Source organism: Scardinius erythrophthalmus (genome assembly GCF_964197995.2).
Source record: "Scardinius erythrophthalmus genome assembly, chromosome: 8".
Classification (NCBI taxonomy): Eukaryota; Metazoa; Chordata; class Actinopteri; order Cypriniformes; family Leuciscidae; genus Scardinius; species Scardinius erythrophthalmus.
In genome coordinates this window covers 132,501-137,500 of record NC_138228.1, presented here as the reverse complement: position 1 = coordinate 137,500, position 5,000 = coordinate 132,501, and the positions used below count along the sequence as shown (strand labels likewise).

Sequence of the window (5,000 nt, the reverse complement as noted above, 5' to 3'; positions counted from 1 at the left end):
ACGCAGAGGAACACGCAGAGGAACACGCAGAGGAACACGCAGAGGAACACGCTGAGGAACACGCTGAGGAACAAACATGGACAGGCAGAGGAACACGCAGAGGAACACACATGGACACGCAGAGGAACACACATGGACACGCAGAGGAACACACATGGACACGCAGAGGAACACGCAGAGGAACACGCAGATGAACACGCAGAGGAACACGCAGAGGAACACGCAGAGGAACAAACATTAACACGCGTGAACACGCAGAGGAACACACTGAGGAACACGCTGAGGAACACGCAGAGGAACAAACATGGACAGGCAGAGGAACACGCAGAGGAACACACATGGACACGCAGAGGAACACGCAGAGGAACACGCAGAGGAACACACATGGACACGCAGAGGAACACGCAGAGGAACACGCAGAGGAACACACATGGACACGCAGAGGAACACGCAGAGGAACAAATATTAACACGCGTGAACATGCAGAGGAACACGCAGAGGAACACGCAGAGGAACACACATGGACACGCAGAGGAACACACAGAGGAACAAATATTAACACGCGTGAACACGCAGAGGAACACGCAGAGGAACACGCAGAGGAACACGCAGAGGAACACGCAGTGGAACACGCAGAGGAACACGCAGAGGAACACGCAGGGGAACACGCAGAGGAACACGCAGAGGAACACGCAGGGGAACACGCATGAACACGCAGGGGAACACGCTGAGGAACACGCAGAGGAACACGCAGAGGAACACGCAGAGGAACACGCAGAGGAACACGCAGGGGAACACGCAGGGGAACACGCATGAACACGCAGGGGAACACGCTGAGGAACACGCAGAGGAACACGCAGAGGAACACGCAGAGGAACACGCAGAGGAACAAATATTAACGCGTGAACACGCAGAGGAACACGCAGAGGAACACGCAGAGGAACACACATGGACACGCAGAGGAACACACAGAGGAACAAATATTAACACGCGTGAACACGCAGAGGAACACGCAGAGGAACACGCAGAGGAACACGCAGAGGAACACGCAGGGGAACACGCAGAGGAACACGCAGAGGAACACGCAGGGGAACACGCATGAACACGCAGGGGAACACGCTGAGGAACACGCAGAGGAACACGCAGAGGAACACGCAGAGGAACACGCAGAGGAACACGCAGAGGAACACGCAGAGGAACACGCAGGGGAACACGCATGAACACGCAGGGGAACACGCAGAGGAACACGCAGAGGAACACGCAGAGGAACACGCAGAGGAACACGCAGAGGAACACGCAGAGGAACACGCAGAGGAACACACATGGACACGCAGAGGAACACAGAGAGGAACAAATATTAACATGCAGAGGAACACGCAGAGGAACACGCAGAGGAACACGCAGAGGAACACGCAGAGGAACACGCAAAGGAACACGCAGAGGAACACGCAGGGGAACACGCAGGGCAACACGCATGAACACGCAGGGGAACACACTGAGGAACACGCTGAGGAACACGCAGAGGAACACGCAGAGGAACACGCAGAGGAACACGCAGAGGAACACGCAGAGGAACACGCAGAGGAACACGCATGAACACGCAGAGGAACACGCATGAACACGCAGAGGAACAAACATTAACACGCGTGAACACGCTGAGGAACACACATGGACACGCAGAGGAACACGCAGAGGAACAAATATTAACACACGTGAACACACAGAGGAACACACAGAGGAACACGCAAAGGAACACGCAGAGGAACACGCAGAGGAACACAGAGGAACACGCAGAGGAACACGCATGAACACGCAGAGGAACAAACATTAACACGCGTGAACACGCAGAGGAACACGCAGAGGAACACACTGAGGAACACACTGAGGAACACGCTGAGGAACACGCAGAGCAACAAACATGGACACGCAGAGGAACACGCAGAGGAACACACATGGACACGCAGAGGAACACGCAGAGGAACACGCAGAGGAACACGCAGAGGAACACGCAGAGGAACACGCAGAGGAACTGACATGGACACGCAGAGGAACACGCAGAGGAACAAATATTAACACGCGTGAACATGCAGAGGAACCCGCAGAGGAACACGCAGAGGAACACACAGGGGAACACGCATGAACACGCAGGGGAATACACTGAGGAACATGCTGAGGAACACGCTGAGGAACACGCTGAGGAACACGCTGAGGAACACGCAGAGGAACACGCAGAGGAACACGCAGAGGAACACACTGAGGAACACGCTGAGGAACACGCAGAGGAACACGCAGAGGAACACGCAGAGGAACACGCAGAGGAACACGCAGAGGAACACGCATGGACACGCAGAGGAACACACAGAGGAACACACAGAGGAACAAATATTAACACGCGTGAACACGCAGAGGAACACGCAGAGGAACACACATGGACACGCAGAGGAACACGCAGAGGAACACGCAGAGGAACAAATATTAACACGCAGAGGAACACGCAGAGGAACACGCAGAGGAACACGCAGGGGAACACGCAGGGGAACACGCAGGGGAACACGCATGAACACGCAGGGGAACACACTGAGGAACACGCTGAGGAACACGCAAAGGAACACGCAGAGGAACACGCAGAGGAACACGCATGAACACGCAGAGGAACACGCAGAGAAACACGCAGAGGAACACGCATGAACACGCAGAGGAACAAACATTAACACGCGTGAACACGCTGAGGAACACACATGGACACGCAGAGGAACACGCAGAGGAACAAATATTAACACACGTGAACACACAGAGGAACACACAGAGGAACACGCAGAGGAACACGCAGAGGAACACACAGAGGAACACGCAGAGGAACACGCAGAGGAACACAGAGGAACACGCAGAGGAACACGCATGAACACGCAGAGGAACAAACATTAACACGCGTGAACACGCAGAGGAACACGCAGAGGAACACGCAGAGGAACACGCAGAGGAACACGCAGAGGAACACGCAGGGGAACACGCAGGGGAACACGCATGAACACGCAGGGGAACACGCAGGGGAACACGCAGGAAAACACACTGAGGAACACGCTGAGGAACACGCAGAGGAACACGCAGAGGAACACGCAGAGGAACACGCAGAGGAACACGCAGAGGAACACGCAGAGGAACACGCAGAGGAACACGCAGGGGAACACGCAGAGGAACACGCAGGGGAACACGCAGGGGAACACGCAGGGGAACACGCAGGAAAACACACTGAGGAACACGCTGAGGAACACGCAGAGGAACACGCAGAGGAACACGCAGAGGAACACGCAGAGGAACACGCAGAGGAACACGCAGAGGAACACGCATGAACACGCATGAACACGCATGAACACGCATGAACACGCATGAACACGCAGAGGAACACGCAGAGGAACACGCAGAGGAACACGCAGAGGAACACGCAGAGGAACACGCAGAGGAACACGCAGAGGAACACGCAGAGGAACAAATATTAACACACGTGAACACACAGAGCAACACGCGTGAACACGCAGAGGAACACGCAGAGGAACACGCAGAGGAACACGCAGAGGAACACGCAGAGGAACACGCAGAGGAACACGCAGAGGAACACGCAGAGGAACAAATATTAACACACGTGAACACACAGAGCAACACGCGTGAACACGCAGAACACGCATGAACACACAGAAGAACACGCACGAACGAACACGCAGGAGAACACGCGTGAACACACAGAGCAACAAGCATGAACATGCTTCACGATATAAGCAGTGACACTCTCGAAAATAACCTTAGACATGACGAGGCACGTGTGATTCACAGCTGTTTGTAAATCTCACCCATCACCAAAGCATCTAGAACATTCCCTGAATCTCAGAGCAGGAATGAGCCGTGGTAGGAATGCGGTTCTACCTGCACACACACACACACACACACACACACACAGGAGCCACACCTGACCTCTGACAGCACTGAGCTGCTCTCTGATTGGAGCAGACTGTGGGAGAGGGCGGAGCACACACATTCCAGCAGGTCAAACTGCTCCGATACTCATGAGCAGAAACACAGAAAACATGCATGACAGGAGACTCATCAACCAATCAGATCTCAGGGTTCAGATCTCCACACGTCTCTAACATCATGAACCGCCACCGTTACACACCGTTACTTGCATTTACACAGTGACCCGAAAACAGACAGACAGAAACGTGATCATGTCCGATTGCTAATCATGTTAACCTTCTAATCCTCAAAATAGCGATAAGCATCTACACGTATTATGTCACACAGCTTGTGTATCGTCAGTTTAAAAGGTATTTTGAGGATGGATTACTTCAGGCTTTAACCTGTTAAAATGAACATCGGTCAGGAGGTTAAACTCAACGCTGGACAGCTGTGACACTTTCCTGAAGCTTAGAGTCACTTCAACAAACACAACACAGTTTGGTTACAGGACTGAATCAATTTTTAATCTGGACTGCATGATAGCTTACACACACAGATCAGATTGAACAAAGTAATAATAATTCTGTCATCATTTACTCCCTTCATGAGTCTCTGTTGTAGAGCACAAAAGAGCAAGAGTGGAAGAACATCGAGACCGAACAACACGGGTCCATTGAGGACAGAATCACGACGTTTGGCTGAATCTCTGAAACCTGTTATACCCGACTCCGAATAACCAGTGTTTACTCCACAAATACATGATGTTTTTACAAGCATTTACAGCATTAGATAGACAGCAGTTTCACGTCTGACCACATTTTTAATAACTAGCTCAGAGCATTAGCTATTCCAACATTCACTTCCACGGTCTTTAAAGTGGCCCTTTATGCTTTTCCAATTATGATCATGTTTTGTGTAATAAAGCTGTTTGCGAATGTAAAAAGTCTGCAAAGTTTTAAAGATCAAAGCGTAAAACATAAGTTATTGTCTTGAAACGAGTCTGCTGAACCTGTGTAGGTTTGTAACTAATTTGCATATTGGCAGTCTGT

General features: G+C 51.8%; 1 protein-coding gene across 3 annotated transcripts in view; it reads right to left on the bottom strand.

The window, feature by feature from the left end:
* homer2 (homer scaffold protein 2) overlaps positions 1-5,000 on the bottom strand; it is a 48,265-nt gene that overhangs the window by 40,230 nt on the left and 3,035 nt on the right. The window lies entirely within an intron of this gene.